Genomic DNA, 20,000 nt, shown 5'->3' with positions numbered 1-20,000 from the left:
ACACACACACACACACACACACACACACACACACACACACACACACACACACACACACACAGACATTGAGGGGTTTCACTCAATCTCACAGGAGCCAGTTAGCACCAGCAGGAACAACGGATATGAAAGCTTTTTTGGATGCCATCTTTTGTTTGAGGATGCATTACTGAGCACTTTGTGTGTGATATGCTTTCCAATGCTAACCACAAAAATAAATAAATAAATAAATAAATAAACATACACCAGGACAAAACAGCCCTTTTTAAAAGAATCTAATTCAAAGATAAAAAATAAAAAATTAACCAGACTTAAAATGTAAATAAAAAGAAAAAGAAAAAAAATAAATTAAAATACTACTACTACAAATAATAATAATAATTTAAATAAATAAATAAATAATATTAAGGATTCACTGTTATTTGCAATTTTTTAAATTATTTCTAAATTTATTATCCCTAGTGATTTGAAATTGTATGAATATTTTAGTAATATTTTAAATAATTTTTAACAATAATAATATATTATTATTATTATTATTATTATTATTGTTATTATTATTATTATTATTATTATTGCTGTCGTTGATGATGTTAGTGTTGTTGTTGATGACAATGATTTATTAGTATTAATAATTCAATTATAACTAAATTATAAATATAAGATATATATTTTTATATTTGCATTAATTTATATATATAAACATTTAAATTGTTATCAGTATCACTAATAATAATTTCTACAACTTAACATACATCCTTTAATAATAAATTTAACAATAAATTATTAGTTCATTACAGTATATATATATATATATATATATATATATATATATATATATATATATATATATATATATATATATATATATATACACGTACATACATACATACATACATACATACATACACACACAAAACATTGTTTATTATTTAGTTGTTTATTTATATATATATATATATATATATATATATATATATATATATATATATATATATATATATATATATAAATATATATATATATATATATATATATATATATTTTCGTGTTGGTGGTATTTAAATTAATATTTCAGTACTGTAATAATAATAATAATAATAATAATAATAATAATAATAATAATAATAATAATAATAATAATAATAATAACAATAATAATAACAATAACAACAACAAAACATTATGTTTATTACTTTTGCTGTTCCTCTTTTTTTTTTTTTTTTTTTGGCGCTGGTGGTATATTAATTATTATTTCAATACATTATATAATAATACAATTATATATGTATATCTGTAATAACATGAAATAGAGATAAAAGATACAAAATAATGTATTTATGTGTCTCACATAGCACAGTACTAAGCCCTAGAAACACCCAGAACAAAAATCTGCAATTAAAAAAAAAAGTTTAAAAAAAAAAAAGAAAAAAAAGTTGAAATTTCTTCAATTTTATTTAAATTATTTACATTTATTTATTTATTTTTTTACATCTAATGAATTCTTTTTGTTAACTTTTTTATTTAAAGAACAACAGTATATAACTTTTTTAAATAAAAACATAGATGTCAAGGGAGGTATGTATAAACAAAATACAAATATACAAAATAGTCATTAAATAAATATATTCTTGTTTAACCCTGTAACTGTCCCAATTCCCAAAAAAATGTTTGGATTGCATTTCTTAACTCTTAATGTAGCTAGTTAAAACACTCAATGCATTTTTCCCAACACATCCCATCATTTCTAAAATATCAACCTCTACCAAATGGTGGATATGTCGCTTTATGATAAAAGTACTGGAATTTTATATGTATACTATAGAAGAATCAGAAATGATAAAGTGTAAGACCAATTTATTTTATGAATTTTATTTATTTATGAATACTTAATCACGTTTATTTTATTTGAGGTATGCCATAAAATATTTCAGATTGTCATTTAACATGTTTTTTTTTCCTTTTTTTTTTTTACAATAAAACCAAAATCAAGTGTAGTAATGCAACAGAATTATGTTTGTTTAATTTTATTGTGAACCAACAATGCTGTGTAGTGTAAACCATTATTTAAAACAGTCAAAATATGGTCAACCGTTTGGTAGAGCAGGCAGTCAAAGGGTTCTTAGATATTGGTAGTATATAAACACAAATCAGTTAACACAACCTTAAAACTTGCTTTCTTATTATTAATTCAATAAAAACTATTTAAAGAGGAAGGTACATAACATTATGCTTCAAAAGACGCAAGGATTTCAACCAGATAATTAGTCCCGGCATCTACCAGACTCCCAAAACTAACGAGCCAAACCATGACCCCTGCACCCCGGCTCGCTTTAAAGGGTTCAACTCTAAAAAACGAATCATATGCCAGTCAACCGCTTCAAGGAGTTTGTTCTTCAATTACTTGAGAGAAAAAGGAGGGAAAAGTCCTTCCACTAAGACACGGCTGAAAGCCCCATAAATTGACCTGCTAAAGCTAAGAAAGGCATCCGCTTCGTCCCTTTTTTCCATCAAACCCAAGGCATTTGCATAAGACACTCTGTTTGAACTTTTATAATTTGATCAGAGATGCATTTCAGGCCAACGGTGCTGAAAATTGAATCAAATTATGACAAAAGGATGACAGCAGCAGCAGCAGCCTCGGCCGAATCCCAGCGGGCCACTATCTGTTTTCAGAAGGGCTTTTCACACTGGGATCAACCCCGGGATATACCACTGCATTTTACCCCAGGTTATGAAAGTCTTGCTGAACACACTTAGCTGAACACACTTACCATTGCGATATAAAGTTAAGGTCACAAACGAAGCACTAACTCCACTAGAGGCCACTGTGTAAATTTTTGACTTTCTCAAATAAGTTATTGGGGCACGTTTGTGATTTGCAAGTCCTTCTCTCTTTGCATCTCAAATCTGAAACGACTGTTAATGAATACCCAGGATTAACATAGTTAACCCCATGTACAGCTGAAGTCAGAATTATTAACCCCCTTTGATTTTTTTTCTTTTATATATATATATATATATATATATATATATATATATATATATATATATATATATATATATATATATATATATATATATATATATATATATATATTTCCCAAATGATGTTTAACAGAGCAGGGAAATTTTCACAGTATGTCTGATAATATTTTTTCGTCTTGAAAAAGTCAGTTTTTTTTATTTTCAGCTAGAATAAAAGCAGTTTTTAATTGTTTAAACACCATTTTAAGGACAAAGTTATAAGCCTCTTTAATTTTAATTTTATTTTTTCTTGATAGTCTACAGAACAAACCATAGTTAACTTAAATAACTTACCTAATTACCCTAACCGTCCTAGTTAACCTAATTAACCTAGTTAAGCCTTTAAATGTCACTTTAGCTGTATAGAAATGTCTTGAAAAGTATCTATTCAAATATTATTTACTGTCATCATGGCAAAGATGAAATAAATCAGTTATTAGAAATAAGTTATTAAAACTATTTTGTTTAGAAATGTGTTGAAAAAAAAGCAACCCAGGCTCATTCTGAAAACTTAGTCCAGCGGACGTTTCTGGAGTCTGCGAAATACGTCCCGGGAGGTACGTAAGGCTGCATTTCATTTTTTTAAGCGAACGCTACGGGGCGGTGTGACGCCGTTCCCTTTCACGCTTGCCGGCTCACCGCTTACCTCCGTGTGGAGGGCTTTTCCGCCACAATCAGTTTGTTCGGTCAGCTCATCGTGTGCGTTGGCGGACTTCAGATGCAGAGAGGAGTAGTTGACAAAGGCGTCTGGGTTTGAGTCCGGGGAAGAGCGTTTCCAGAAATCAGGTAAGACAAGAACAGAATCCAAAAAATAAAGCGAGCGAGTTCATAACAGGGTGAGAACGTGGTAAAATCTGAAAAAGTGGTTAAAAAAAAATAAAAAATCAGACGAGGGCTTTTCTTTTTCTTGACGGCTTTTCTAAATTGTTGCTCGGGTTTAGGGAAGTGAGCGGGCGGGCAGGTCAATCGGTTAAACTGGTTGGGTTCAGGGAAGGAGGAGGGTGGATCAGCCGATTGGCCGGTCGCGCAGTCAATCATTCAGAACAGTGCGGGCGCGCACGGCACTCGCGAGAGACGTTCGAGATGGGAAAAAGCGCACACAGTGGCCTCTCGCGGATTCGCAAAAACAAATTCTGCACAAATACGTACCTCCCGGGACGTATTTCGCGGTCTATATAAACGTCCGCTAGACTACGTTTTCAGAATGAGCCTGGGTTGAAAAAAACCTGCTCTCCGTTAAACAGAAATTGGTGAAAAAATAAACAAGCGGTCTAATAATTCAGGGAGGGCCTAATAATTTTAACTTCAACTGTATATTATGAGCATTTTCAAACTTGATTGTAGATAACCCAGGATTCCGTTTATTCTGGGTTTAGGATGACCCAGGGTTAACAATTTCAAGCTCTAGAGAGTAGGGTTAACACAGTGTGTCAAAAGATCTGCACTGTTTACGAGGCCAGGAACTGAGGAAAAGGCAGCATTATCACTATTTCCCCCCTTATTCTTCCACCTTCCAGAATGTGTTTTTTTTTCCTGTGGATGAAAAAGCAGAAGTGTGTTGTGCTAAAGTATGTACTCCAGGGCACTGAGAGCTTTCCATTAGGGGAGCATGAATCACAGTGCGCTTCCCTCCTCTTCGGCGCCCTTCAAAACAAAGTGATCTCCAGTAGACTCATGTGAAGCAGCTCCTGCAATCTCTCATTCTGTCAGAGACACCAGCACGGCCCTGGGACGGTCTTTACAGCTTGCATCTGCCACGCTTATCTGAGTTTTGCTGCCGAAGGCCTAAGCAATCCAATTCGGCATTGAAAGAGAGCACCATCAGGTATTAACACAGGGGGTCCCGACGGGGAGACTGGGATAAAAGTTCCTTTAACAACTAGCAATGGCTATAAAACACCTCAAAAGAGCATCTCCTGTTAGGAAGCCTCAGGGCTCAGAGACTGAACATGATTTATTTTGGATCTTTTTATGAAGGACTTTTTCTTACATGCACAGTAAACCTCAGGGAAGAGCAAGAGAAAGGTCAGAGCAGGTGAAAAGTCACAGCGGGTTTTTGGATTCACGTATTAGTTTTGAGGAAAATGGCCTCACTTTACAACTCTGTAAAAGAAGCTTTGAATCGTCAAATGTCTCCATGGATCCTATACAGATCCTAGAAAATAGCCACTTTTCATTTTCCATCAGGCTTAGTACACTATTTAACTACAGAAGAGTCAAGCTACAATTAGGAAAATTATCAGAAGTCTTTGAGCGAGATGCTAATGGTCTAATCTGATTCAATGATTTATGCTAAGCTAACTGTGCTTCCACCTGGCCCGGAGATTCTCTGAATGGATGCAAACATTATAAAAATCAACTGTTTAACTCTAGGGGGAGTTGTAAAGTGAGCCTATTTCAAAAGAAGCTGATTGTTCCATTAAGATTATAATCCAAACGGTTGTTTCTGGGCACTGTTCATCCAAATTGGGCATTTTCTCTCAAGGAGCCTTATTTTTATGCTTCCTGAACTCAAAACAATTTAGGACAAACTATTTCCCCTGGTGGATGGACGTATAGTCAGTAGGTCATTACTCAGCGGCGTCCAAACTTAGTCCTGGAGGGCTGGTGTCCAAAGTTTAGTTCCAACCCCAATCAGACATCAAGCCCTTACTAGGCTTTCTAAAAACATCTGTGTAGGTGTGTTAAGGCAAGTTGGAGCTAAAATCTGCAGGACACCGGCAGGACATTCCAGGGGTCCGTTCTTCGTACGTGGATTACTCAGATAGCTGGATTTGGATATTACCGATTTGACACGATCCAGGATCGTTTCGTTCTTCAAAGCTGACCCGAGAGTTGTTGTCGTAGCAACAGTTCTGCTAGCTTAAACCTGATCGGGAGCAGGTTCAATTCATATAAACAGGATTAGATCGGCTCAGTTCAAGCAAATATAATACAGAAAGTATGTACCGACCGAATTCTGATATTTTCTTACAGTGGTAGTTATATACACTTGGGAAAAGAGTAAATATTTTTTAAACTATATATATAAAGTTATAGTTATTAATAAAATAAATAAAGTTTATATATAAAAAGTATATATATATTAATAAAACTTATGCAATCTGCACTCTCGAAATGAAAGTACAAAGACTGCCACCTGGTGGTGCACAGAGAAAACTTATTGATATGAACTTTTTAGATCGCTTAGTACAAATTGTGTATAATAAACATGCACAATATGTGATTTTTTTTTAAAGCAATAATTCATTCATGCAGTCATGAACATGTTTTGATAGTTAATATGCCGGTGATTTGATGCTTCACAAAAGTTTGAGACGCCTTTACCAATATCAAAATGCTTTTGTAAACAACCAGTTATTCTTTACACCGATTAAAAAAACGGCGACTATAATAAAGAAAATCTTTTCTAAATGTGGAACTAAATACATTGAGATGCATTGAAATACATGATGAATACTCTTGACACATAAAAAGTGTAAAGCCTGCAGCTCACAACAAATGTTGAAGGTTATTGCGTGTCATATTTAACAAACCGTTCACTGCTAATTTGATGTAATTTTGCTCACATGGATTATTGAATATTAATCAGATGATGTCATTACGCTGCTGTGCCGTCAGCCAATCGTTTTATTGCTGATCATGATTTCGAGGATCGATAGATCTGTCCTTCACAACACACGCAGCGATCTCAGATCAGTTTATCCAGACATTCTAATCTGATTCGCAAACTTGTTTGAAGAACCAAATTAGCGAGAGATTAGTTATCGAGATGAAAAGATCCAGGATCTGCCAAATCATCTTAGATCAATTAAGCGAGGTACGAAGAACCGACCCCAGATGACTTTATTAATCAGTTATTTGAGACATTGCAGAGATGTATGGATGCATTCCTCCAAGCTCATGGGAGTCAGACACTATATTCATTCTTTTTCCATTGCACCATGACTTTATATTCTTTAATGTACAGTATTTCTGTTAGGTGAAAAGACTTTTTCACAAAGCAAAGTCGGACCTTACTATCCTAATTAAATCATTAAAAATTAAGGCATGATCATATTTTATTTTGGTAAAATAAACGTAATTTAGAAGCCTCCAGAAGTCAAGTTATTATTTGTTTTGCCTAAAACTTTGAAAGGCGACAAGACTTTTGTCAGGTGGTGTAGAATCAGGGGTGTTCCCACATGTTTTGATAACTTACATATTTATGTAACTACTGTCACAGTTGTCTTTTTTATTTACAAGATATAAATCTGCAATAACTGAGATGAATGAGACATACAACTCAACAATGTTTCTCATCAAAATCTTCCCAAAGCCAAATAATGTGAGATATGCTAATTTCATAGTTTTATATTAATACTGTAAGTAAAAGATACTGTCTGAGTTGCCTATTTTTACTTCTAAGAAACTGAAATGAAGCTGAAACTTAAATCACAAATAACTCCTAACCTCTTGAGCTTTGTGTGCAATAACATAGTTTTTTTTTCTCAGATGATTCATCATATTTATAGTCTTATTCTCAAGTTGCACACATGCAGATAACTTCTGGCCTGCTCGCATATTCATTTTTACATTGTTTGTAGCAACTTTTTCTTTTTATTGGCATTTTCTATCTTCCTTTTAAAGTAGTTCCTAAAAGCAGCATTAAAAAGTTTTCTTGAGTTTTGGAAGATGTATAAACTTCGTCTGCAATGCCCCAGATGATTTCCACAACAAACAAAATTGCAGATTCCAGTCATAAATATTGAATTTAACGTATAAAACAGCATTTATTAAATGTAATGAGCATTTCTGTTAAACTTATTTTTAAATTGATAACAGTGCATGATTCCAATTAATCGCACATGCTTTTTCATGATTAAATTTTCATTTAACAATTAAATAAAGAAAATTGCATATTAATTAGTCTTAAAAGGTTAAAGAACTTTTAAAAACGTCATTTATTATTTTTTATCAAAAATAATCTGGGTTATACTATAACTTGTTTGATTTAAATATATCAATGTTGTCTCAGTTTTGTCTGTTTGTATTTCTAAGATATAACCCTAAAATAAAAAATGTAAAAAAAACTGTAAAATCTAAATTAAAATTTATTTAAAATAAAATTGATAAGGCGGTTCATTCCGCTGTGGTGACCCCTGATTAATAATAGGACTAAGCCAAAAAGTAAATAAAATTGATGATTACATGATAAACAATTTGTACCATAGATGCATAATTCCATGCTGCAGTGAGCCAGTATGTGAACCCAAATTCATAATATTCTTAAGAACAACATTCACAAAAACAAAAATAAAATAAATAGTGTCATTCATTCTATTCACATTGATGCTATTTAGTTCAAGTTAGCATGTATGGAAGGACAAGCCCTGTAGAGTATCAATTTCCTTTGAGTGCTGGTAAGACATCTAGAAAATGTTTTATATATATATTAAGGGTGTCACGATCCTCCAAATCCTCGATTCGATTACATTTTCGATTCTAAAGGCACGATTCGATTCGATTTTCGATTATGAATAATTAATTAATTAATGACCCATTAATTATTTGTAGCCTACCGTTTAAACTACCTGACCTGCATGGTCTTTGTTTTACCCATAAACAAATCATACAGTAAATGAATAAAGGCAAGATACACACATAATTACCACCTGTCAATCACTTTTTCTGCGGGACTCGTGAATAGGCAGTGATCTGTGTCGTTATAATGGCGTCAGTAAAAAAGACGCACAACCAACAGGAACCAGCCAACAGTATCTGAGGTGTTCCCTAAATGACTAAGTACAAGTGAGTGAAAGACTGCTGTCTCAAGCTCATATGGCTGTGTGTGCGTCTGTGTCTGTGTGGTCACGTGATGTGCATTGTCAGAGGTAGAGAGGAAGGAGGGCTGCTCAGAAATGCTACACGCCACTGTGGATGTCAAATCGTTGTCGTTCTAAAATGCCATTTAAAAACAAAGACAGTGTAAACAGGGCCTGAGTGTGAACTTTTCGTGAGCGGATTTGCAACAGGGGCGGGTGGAGGATCGCTATGCCGGTGTTGTCTATCGGCTGAATCGTACGTAATACGTACATAGCAGAGCTTGCAAAACTGTGTTTTTTTTTTTTGTCGACAACACAAATGTTGTCAACATAACTCACTGGAAATCCAAAATGCTTACACACCGGCGACTTTATTGAAAGAGGAGAGGATTTAAGTTCTGTCGACGGGTCTCCTGCTTCTGCAGTTTAATAAGCACTTCAACAAGCCTGTTTTTTTCCCGCTTGGCAAGCCAAGCTGACGTGAGGGGGCGTGGCAGCATCGAAGATTCTATTTTTTGATTCGATAATCGAAATTGAGCATAAATTTCGATCGATTTCGATTAAAAATCGGAATCGTGACACCCCTAATATATATATATATATATATATATATATATATATATATATATATATATATATATATATATATATATAATATGTGTATCCCTCATAGGTTGATCTTGCATTACCAGCACTAACCCACACCCTGAACCAGCATGGAAATCTACACCAGTGTAAGCTGCATTTATCAGCAGGGTTTGCGGCCCCCTCTCTCAGGAGTCCTTTATTGTTTCTCAGCCTCCTCGAAGCCAAGGGCAGCCGTGGGTTGTGGTCTGCACAACCTCCACACACACACACACACACACGATAATTCTCTAGCAACCTGCCTACACACTCCAGAAACATCAGCGTCAGTCATCTTCCACAATCTCTGAGCCTTTCTGATGAAGCAAACACCACATTTCAGAGAGGCGGTCAAGCTAATACATCAACATTTCACTGTCCTGAAAGCGGATGTAACATGAACTCCCGATGCTACAGCAGATTCTCTAAAGAGTCTGGTGGCAAAGCACCCAAAAGCCATTATCACAGATAAAACTAAATAATGCGTAACAATCAATATTTCACGAGCTCGGCTAATGCACCCACTTAAATGTTCCAGTTACAAATGCCATGATGTTTGTTTGTGGATATGAAAGTATATAAGTGTGCATCTCTGCCCTTTGGATGCAGAAAACATAACATTTAAGTGAGTTGTTTAGGGCTTTAGCATTGCAGTGATTTGTTTCCCTGACAACCACTTAAGGAAGGACGACGGCAGGCTTGATTCCAAGCAAATAAACTGGAGCTTTATTGAACGTTTGCTGTATAACATGGTATTGCTTTTTTTTAACACCTCGTTTGTAGGTGTTAAGGACCTCTCGCATGACTCATGTCCGAGTTTCGACACACGTGACTCTCACATTGAAAAGCTTTGAGGATCATAACAGACAAGTTGATCCACACTGATGTACAGTTAAAGTCAGAAATATTAGCCCCCCTGAATTATTTGCCTCCAGTTAATTTTTTTCGCAATTTCTGTTTAACGGAGAGCAGATTTTTCTCAACACATTTCTAAACATAAAAGTTTTAATAACTAATTTCTCATACCTGATTTATTTTATCTTTGCCATGAAGACAGTAAATAATATTTGACTAGATATTTTTCAAGACACTTCTATACAGCTTAAATTCTATACAAATTAAATTAGGTTAATTAGGTTAACTAGGCAGGTTGGGTTAATTAAGCAAGGGTTAATAATTTTGACCTTAAATGTCTTTTAAAAAATTAAAAACTGCTTTTATTCTAGCCAAAATAAAAAAAAAAAATTTTCTCTAGAAAAAAAAAATATTATCAGACATGCTGTGAAAATTTTCTTGTTCTGTTAAACATCATTTGGGAAAAATTTAAAAAAGCAAAAAAAAAAGCAAAGGGGACTAAAAATTCTGACTTCAACTGTACAACTGAACTGCTAAGATAAAGATTTATAAACACTAACTTTTCCAAATGTCTCCTAGAGTTTAAAAAAATGTTGAGTTTCATAATTTTTTTTAATCCGTTCAGTCGATCTCTGAGACTTGTAGAAGAAGTGTTAGCTTAGCTTAGCTTAAATCATTGAATCTGATTAGACCATTAGCATCTTGCTCAAATGCATATTTTGAACCGCAAATCACAGTGTGCACTGAACCATGGGAGGACAACGGGACGATGTGATTTTTTTTGCACTCCGTGGAGGCGACCACACTCTGCTGTGCATCATGTGGTCCTTCGCCTCCAAGTCGTGCATTAAAATCCTTTAACGCACGACAAGCTGTTGATTATCCCCTACATATTGTCTGGGTTGGTGTTGTATATTACATTACAAAAACCAATAAACCGCCAGTACATGTTATATTACAGACTTATTTCTCTATATATTATTTCTTATATACTATTTCAAACTACTAAAATGTCAATATTAGTGACTTTGTTAAACTGTAGAGTTGAGTTTTCTCTAAAATTCAGCAGCTTTACAGACTTCAATTCATTTTCATTGCAAAATCAGTGCTTACACAGACAAGTTATCAATTAATAAAGACTTATGTGTGCATTATGACTTTAAAACTAAGGATTGTGGACTATAAAATAAATGTAAAATAGCATAGTTGTTATTTTTATCTCAGAATTTCTTTCTTAAGCAGTTTTGGTTGGGTTTGTGATACATTCATGACGCATGGCAGTAAAATATTGCCACAGTCATAATTATATATTGGAGAAAATTGAATGTGCTTTTTACTGCCACTCACTGTACATTTCACATGCAAGAAGTAACTTAATGTCATTTTGCAAAAAAATGTTGCCTGAGGCATGTATTTTTCATGTGCCTGGGTTGAAAATATCCCATGAAATAAGCCACCAAAACATAAAAGAAATAAAAATAATGACAACGTGTTTGTCTTTTTTAGTCACAGGTGCCATTTCACAGAGAGACAGAGACTGGCTTTTCTAACATTTCTGCAGATTGACACAATAGCGCAGAGCTGATCGTCTCAATAATGCAAGGAAAAACAGCTAAATAATTCCATTGTCATGAAGACAAAAAACACATTTGATATTCAAAAAAATAATAATGCACACCACCACAAAACCTCAGTGGCTGGAATACTCCAGCCACAATTGGCAGTGTGCGCCTTATTGTATCGTACTGTATGCTCACTCCAACACCTCCCACGTAATCATGCAAATTGTCCAGTAATCTTTGGCCATGCTTCAAAAAAAAAGTCAAAGTTGAAACATCTCAACCTCTCAGTGCTAGGTCGTGCACACAGCATGGTACGGGGATTTGGAAAACCTGCTGCTTTACAAGGCGATATCAAAGGAAACAATGCGAAAAGGCCTTTCAAATGGTTAAAAAAAAGAGAATAAATCTCCTCTGATGACTCACCAGAATGCGTCCTGGAAGATCTATGAGGCAGAGGAGACGTGCCTGCTGACCCAGACTGAGTAATCACTGAGAAACCTTCACTCTCAACCTCTCTGAAGCCTGGAACAAAACAGAATAAAGGCTGTTAATACAGATTTTAACTACATTAAATAGGCATGCAGTTACCGATACATTCACTGTATAAACAAATGCAGAGTTCTACATAATGGTGGAAAGAGTACTGAAATATCATACTAGAGTAAAAATACCATTACTTGCCCCAAAATGTAGTGCAAATAGAGTAAAGGTATTAGTTGTAAGTATTAGTATGAGTAAAAAGTAGCCCTTTTAAAAGTACTCGAGTAGTGAGTATATGCAGTGAAAGTCTGATGCATCTACATTCAATGTGTGCATATGTGTGTGAAAACGTAACATTCTGTAGTCCATTTAGTTATTGTTTAAGGCCAACTGGCAATTTCCTGTCATCATACAGTAAACATCCTTCACATTTCCATCAGTGTCATTGCATGTTAAGATTTTGGACATCTTCTTGGATACTTTTTAGAACGGTTTAACCAGGCTCGGATTGGCTAATCGGGAGGACCGGGAGAATTCCCGGTGGGCCGGTCCGTTTTTTGGCCACGAGGGCCGGTGTCCCTAGCTCCAAATCTGTTGCAGTCACACTTTTTAAATTAATTTATTTATTTACTTGACCACAGTCTTCTCATTCATTATTTCAGCGCAGCTCTGCTCTTTTTATATATAACCAGCCTGCAGGTTAATGATGATATAACTTAGATGAGTCACTCTTCAATATACAACTGTTGTGGTCCAGTGGATAGCACGTTTTTTTTTATTTTTTTTTTTTATTGTTAAGACATATAATACTGTTAGGGTTGTTGAACATTTGAAGTTATAAAGCAGCTGTTTTCTCAAAAAAAGACGTGATAGTGTAATTAGAAATTTTATTGGAAATGACCTTATTTTAATATAGTCAGTCGTGAACTGAGGTGGGCCGGTCTGAGGCTTGACTCTCCAGGGCTGAAAAGGAGTCCCACTCCGGCCCTGGGTTTAACGCATTTATTAAGTGCTCATGTCTTGAGGTTGTTCACTAGGATGCGATTTAGTTTCTATGTGCGATTTGATTGGACTGGAATCACAGGACTGATTTTTAAACTCAGATTTTAAAACCCTTTCGGGGATAGGCATGGGCTGGTATAGGATTCTGATGGTATGATAACCTTGGATTGAAATATCTCTATTATTGTATTGTGATCACTGCTCTAAAATGAGTTATTTTTAAATGTCTGGGTAAAAAAGAATCTCTTTTTTCCCTTTGAACACAGTTTATTTTATTTTGAGAAACATTTAAAATATGTTAGAGCAGTAAAGATGTCAGGCTAAATAAATCATTGACTTCTGCGGTCTTCATTAGTTTCAAAAACACAGATTTCTTTACAACTTTGGATATCTTTTTTGCTGGAGATACTGCTGTCGTAAAAAAATGCTGAAAACACATTACAAAATCGTACATATTCCGTAGGAACAGTATAACCAATTTTTTTGCGGTTTTAAACCCTTGACTTTGAGTTATGGGTAAGGACACTTTCATTTTGAGGGGGGAAAGCCTCCCTCTGATGGAAGGAACTTCAGACAAACACAGAGCACCCAAAACACTGCAGTGCTTTAAATCTTCTCCATAAATAAAACTTGTATCAGAGTTGCAGCAATGTTTTATCAGCTTGACATCCTCTGAGAAAACATTGATAGTCGCCTAGCAATCTAGGTAGAACCACACCCCCCAACCCCCTGGGTCATGGTAAAAATTTCAATCGTTGACCGGTCCGTGGTAATAAAAAGGTTGGGGACCAATGCTTTGCACTGTACGCACTGGGTTCCACACAGCTTATTCATGTTGTCCCAACACAAATCGATTAAGTTAACACATTAAATTACATTGAACATAAAACGATTAAGTTGCCGCCCAAAAATTTCAAGAATTATAAGCTCATTTTAAACAATTAGTTTGAACAAGCAGCAAAAACATGTTTTTTGAGTGGACAAATATCAAAAGTGTGCTTATGCATTATGATTGATGAACAAAAAAACACAGAAAACATAAGAGAGAACAGAATGGAGATATCAGAGAGTAACGATGTCTGTAAACGCATCTAATTAAAAGAGTGTTCGACATAAACTCAGTATTCAGTACAGCTGGTGTAAGTGAGCTGATAAATGAAGCACATGGAATGGATCGAGGGCACATTTTTTGAAGCGCACATTTCTTTACAACAGACAGCAATGGGAATTTTGTTGTTTGATTAGATATATCAGTAGTAAAGAAAGTAAATCATATGACCCACATTTAGCAGTATTATGTGATGTTAGGAGAGAGTATTGTTGTATTATTCATTCATTTTCTTTTCGGCTTAGTCCCTTTATTAATCAGGGTTTGCCACAGCGGAATGAACCGCCAACTTTTCCAGCATATGTTTTACGCAGCGGATGCCCTTCCAGCTGCAACCCAGTATTGGGAAACACCCATACACTCTCATTCGCGCACACATTCACTATGGACAATTTAGCTTACCCAATATATAAAACTGAAGTTATAGTTACTACGGCTACAGTGCTTCACGTTTTCTTTGTGAATTTCCAACTAAAACTGGACAAAAGGTGGATTGGATTACTTGTTGGTGAAAATTGATCACACTGGATCAGTATGTCGTGTGGCGCAGAGTGGTCGTCCACACAATGTCCATACTGTTGAAATTATCACCACTGTCGAAGACGATACAGAGCCAAGAGGACGCACCACGCACCCTTCGCACTGTCTAACAGATTGCACAGGAGTCTGGCAATTAATGACTCCGATATATAAACGTTTCTTTTTTCTGTGCATGCTAATTTAGTTTACATGTAAATTAAATGTAAGCGTTCTGTCAATATTTGGGTTATCATTGTTTAACAAGGTAATATGGTGATATAAATCGGGTGAGGTGAAAAACGTAAACATATCATATAATTTCATCTATTTGCCACCTAATTGCAAAATATAATTAAAGTTGGAGGTATTTTGACAAATATTTCTATATATATATATATATATATATATATATATATATATATATATATATATATATATATATATATATATGTAGTTGAAGTCAGAATTATTAGCCCCCCTAAATTATTAGACCGCTTGTTTATTTTTTCCCCAATTTCTGTTTAATGGAGAGAAGATTTTTTTCAACACATTTCTAAACATAATAATTTTAACAACTCTTTCTAATAACTGATTTATTTTATCTTTACCTTGATGACTGCAAAAAATATTTAACTAGATATTTTTCAAGACACTTCTATACAGCTTAAAGTGACATTTAAAGGCTTAACTAGGATAATTAAGTTAACTAGGCAGGTTAGGGTAATTAGGCAAGTTATTGTATAACAATGGTTTGTTCTGTAGATTATCGAGAAAAAATATAGCTTAAAGGGGCTAATAATTGTCCCTAAAATGGTTCATAAAAAATTCAAAACTGCTTTTATTCTAGTCGAAATAAAACAAATAAGACTTTCTCCAGAAGAAAAAATATTATCAGACATACTGTAAAAATGTCCTTGCTCTGTTTAACATCATTTGGAAAATATTTTAAAAAGAAGAAAAAAATCGAAAGGGGCTATTAATTCTGACTATATATATTTTCCAAATTACGTTTAACAGAGCAAGGAAATTTTCACAGTATGTCTGATAATATTTTTAGTTTTATTTGGTTTATTTTGGCTAGAATAAAAGTTAATATTTTAAAAACTATTCAAATGTCAAAATTATTAACCCTTTAAGCTATATATTATGCCAAATCTTTATGGATAATCACAGAATACATTGGAAAGTTTCTTTGATACAGCATGTTTTGAAAGCTTAAACTGAGTTCACCACAAGTATTAAGGTCTCAATCTTCATTTAGGCACCTCTGTATCTCTGTATGTTATGGTATAAATTGTAACAAGTTATTCACTGTAGTTTACTAACATAGTGTTCAAAAGTTAAGTGTACACTTTTAAAAGCATGGCTTAATGCAGTGCTTCGCTATTTAAACGAAACGTACAAACAAAGACAGAGTAATTAAACTCAACAAGCAATTTTACTTTTACATAACTTAATAAGCAAATCTGTCTGATCTTAAAGGAATAGTTCACCAAAAGATTTACAATTTCTCACTGTTTACTCACCCAAGAGTAAGCCAATAGTTTATTTCTTCTGTTCAGAGAGTATTTGGAAGAAAGCAAAAACCTGTAACCCAGGGGTGTCAAACTCAATTCCTGGAGGGCCGAAGCCCTGCTCAGTTTAGTTCCAACCCTGCTCCAACACACTTACCTGTAGGTTTCAAACAAGCCTGAAGGACTCAATTAGTTTGATCAGGTGTGTTTAATTAGGGTTGGAACTAAACTGTGCAGAGCTGCGGCCCTTTTGGAACTGAGTTTGACACTTGTGCTGTAACCATTGAAAACAAAATACTATGGAAGTCAATGGTTACAGATTTTTTAACATGTTTCAAAATATCTTCTTTTGGGATTTTGGGATTAATTCCAAATAAAAAAACTACCATAAAAACTTTTTAAAAAGCATTTTTACAAATCCAAAAAGGAGTGTTTGGCTTTACAGTATCAGAACAATACCTCGATAAGAAAACGGTGAGTCAGATTTATCTTTGGCTGAATAACATCTTTAAAAATATTACATAAAACAAGGTGCAAAGTTGAACTCGCTGCATCCACTCCCGCACACACCTACAGTACTTATGATTTGCTGCTAAAAACAAAACTTGGCACTTATGAAGTGGGTTAACAAATCAAGAGAAACGTTCCAAGCACTTAAATTTCCTTCAAAGTGCTTGAGATTGTTTGGATGCGACTTAACAAGTAAAGTCATGGATATTGATTGAGGCTGACTAAAGGAAAGGTCAAGCGCAGGGCCGTGCGGTGAGCCAATCATAAGCAGATCCAGCATCTGTGCTCCGCGGGATGGCATCATTTCAGCACGCAGCTCTGACTCACACGTTTGTTTGGCTGTAAATTAAACGTGCTTTATTTCTCACTGTTCCTCTCCAGGCAGGGACATATTGTGTCCTCCTACCTCCAACGAGAGCCTGTTGAACTGAGGATAGCACATCTCTAAGCTCCAGCTGAGAAAGCGTGAGCTGTGTGCAGGCCAGAGATGTTATAAAGAGGAGACGGGCCAATGCTAGAAGAATGAAGAGGGGATTTGCAGGAGTGGGGGATTAATGCCGTCTATAGTCTAGGTTGGTTAGTGTTGATTTAGCTCTGGCTAAATGCTACAGTGCTCAACATGTATAAGTACACCCCTTACAAATCTCTCATTTAAATTAATATTTTCTTTAGGAAGCTTTAGAATATTATATTTGTGCATACACATTCGATTAAGCAGTCTTGAAGCCAAATCTGGAGCTAATCTAACAAAATAACTTATGATGACGGTCCAAAACACCCAAATTTATATGTAAGGGAAATTTAATAAATACAAGTTTTAGTTTTATTTTTAAAGAGCAAATTTCAAGAGAAACACAAAATGTATAAAATTTCGTTGATATTTTGTGGTTTGTAATTTAGTTTTTCCAATATTTTGTGTGAATTTCAATGCATTGTCTTTCTATGTCTACACTGTTAAAAATTATTCTTATAAAATTAGTCAGTCATGACAAGATGTTCTCAGCTAATTGTAACTTATCTAAGTTAATCATGTTCTAACTTAATTTTATAAGTTACACAAGCTGCTTGATATAATATGAGTTCAAAGGAGTCATAAGTATGGCCAGACAGAATCTGCAAACATGTTTTGCTTTTTCTGCAGAATATTTGGTAAAAAATCTGAGGATTTATGCAGAATGATTTTGGGAGTATCATCACTACAAACTTAAAATTCATTCATTCATTCATTCATTCATTCGTTCATTCATTCATTCATTCATTCATTCATTCATTCATTTTCTTGTCGGCTCAGTCCCTTTACCGCATGTCTTTAGACTGTGGGGGAAACCGGAGCACCCGGAGGAAACCCACGCCAACGCAGGGAGAACATGCAAACTCCACACAGAAACGCCAACTGAGCCGAGGCGAATTTGCCCGCACAAATTTAATATATAAAATAAAATAACATTTTTTTTTTTACTTGTATTTAATGTTTACAATGCAAATCCAATTAGATCCACTTATTTGGTAAACAAAGCAAATCTCTCATATAATATCTCTACTAAAAGACAGAAAATACAAGCTGTATTGTAAATAAAAAATATGAACATTTTAATATTGATATTATTATATCACAATAATATTACTGAAATTAATTTAAAAACTGAATAAATATAAAGTTACACACATTTGCACAAGTAAATATAAACTTAACGATAAGCGAATAATCTGCAGGAATCTGCAGATTTCTGTGTGCTCAGATTCTGTGTGGGTCTACTCATAAAGTTCATTTGATTCAGCTTAAAAATGTAAGGCTTTTAAGGCTTTTCAATTTAAGGATGTTAAAAGACTAAAACATTATTTTAATAAATATAACTGTTTAATAAATCTGTTTTGTTCAAATTCACCAAAATTAATGACCTATATTCCCTGGGAAAAAAAGTCTTTTTTTACAGTCTTTATTGATTTTGGTAGCTTTTAACATGTACAACAGAAATTAAAAACAAACATACCAAATATAATAATAATAAATAAAAAATAAAACTATAAAAAAAATAGAAAACAGTCGATGCAGTGGTGCAGTAGTTAGTGCTGTCGGCTCACAGCAAAAAGGTCGCTGGTTCGAGCCTCAGCTGGGTCAGTTGGCGTTTCTGTGTGGAGTTTGCATGTTCTCCCTGCGTTCGTGTGCGTTTCCAAAAACATGCGGTACAGGTGAATTGGATAGGCTAAATTGTCCGTAGTGTATGAATGTGTGTGAATGAGTGTGTGTGGATGTTTCCTAGAGCTGGGTTGTGACTGGAAGGGCATCCGCTGCGTGAAAACGTGCTGGATATGTTGGTGGTTCATTTCGTTGTGGCGACCCCGGATTATTAAAGGGACTAAGCCGAAAAGAAAATTAATAAATTAAAAATAGAAAATAAATCAAAAAAATTATTTTATATATACAGATGAATCAGAATTATTAACCCCTTAAATTATTAGCCCCCTGTTTATTTCCCCTATTTCTATTTAACGGAGTGAAGAGTTTTTCAACACATTTCTAAACATAATAGTTTTAATAACTCATTTCTAATAACTGATTTATTTTATTTTTGCCGTGATGACAGTAAATAATATTTGACTAGATATTTGACAAGACACTTTTATACAGCTTAACGTGACACTTAAAGGCTTAACTAGGTTAATTAGGTTAACTAGGTAGGTAAGGGTAATTAGGCAAGTTATTGTATAATGATGGTTTGTTCTGTAGATTATCGAAAATATATAGCTTAAAGGGGCTAATAATATAGACCTTAAAATTTTTTTTTAATTTTTTTTTTTTATTAAAAGCTGCTTTTATTCAAGCCTAAATAAAACAAATAGGAGTTTCTCCAGAAGAAAAATACAGTGAAAATGTCCTTGCTCTGTTAAACATCATTTGGCAAATATTTTTAAAATGATAAAAAAAAACTCAGCAGAATGAACACCAGAATATACCACCAACTTATCCAGCACGTTTTTTACACAGCGGATTCCCTTC

At 34.3% G+C, this 20,000-nt stretch overlaps 1 protein-coding gene across 3 annotated transcripts in view; it reads right to left on the bottom strand.

Moving 5' to 3' along the window:
• The window catches only part of large2 (LARGE xylosyl- and glucuronyltransferase 2), a 332,880-nt gene that overhangs the window by 87,263 nt on the left and 225,617 nt on the right, over nt 1–20,000 (bottom strand). For all 3 annotated transcript variants that reach the window (XM_087291895.1, XM_087291894.1, XM_087291891.1), the window contains one exon: nt 12,293–12,391. The gene's annotated coding sequence lies outside the window, so the exon portion shown is untranslated. The remainder of the gene's footprint in view (nt 1–12,292; nt 12,392–20,000) is intronic.

This window comes from Danio rerio, chromosome 18, assembly GCF_052040795.2.
Source record: "Danio rerio strain M-AB ecotype USA chromosome 18, GRCz13ab, whole genome shotgun sequence".
NCBI lineage: Eukaryota > Metazoa > Chordata > Actinopteri > Cypriniformes > Danionidae > Danio > Danio rerio.
The sequence above is the reverse complement of the archived record's forward strand: the minus strand, read 5'-3'. Positions and strand labels throughout refer to the sequence as shown.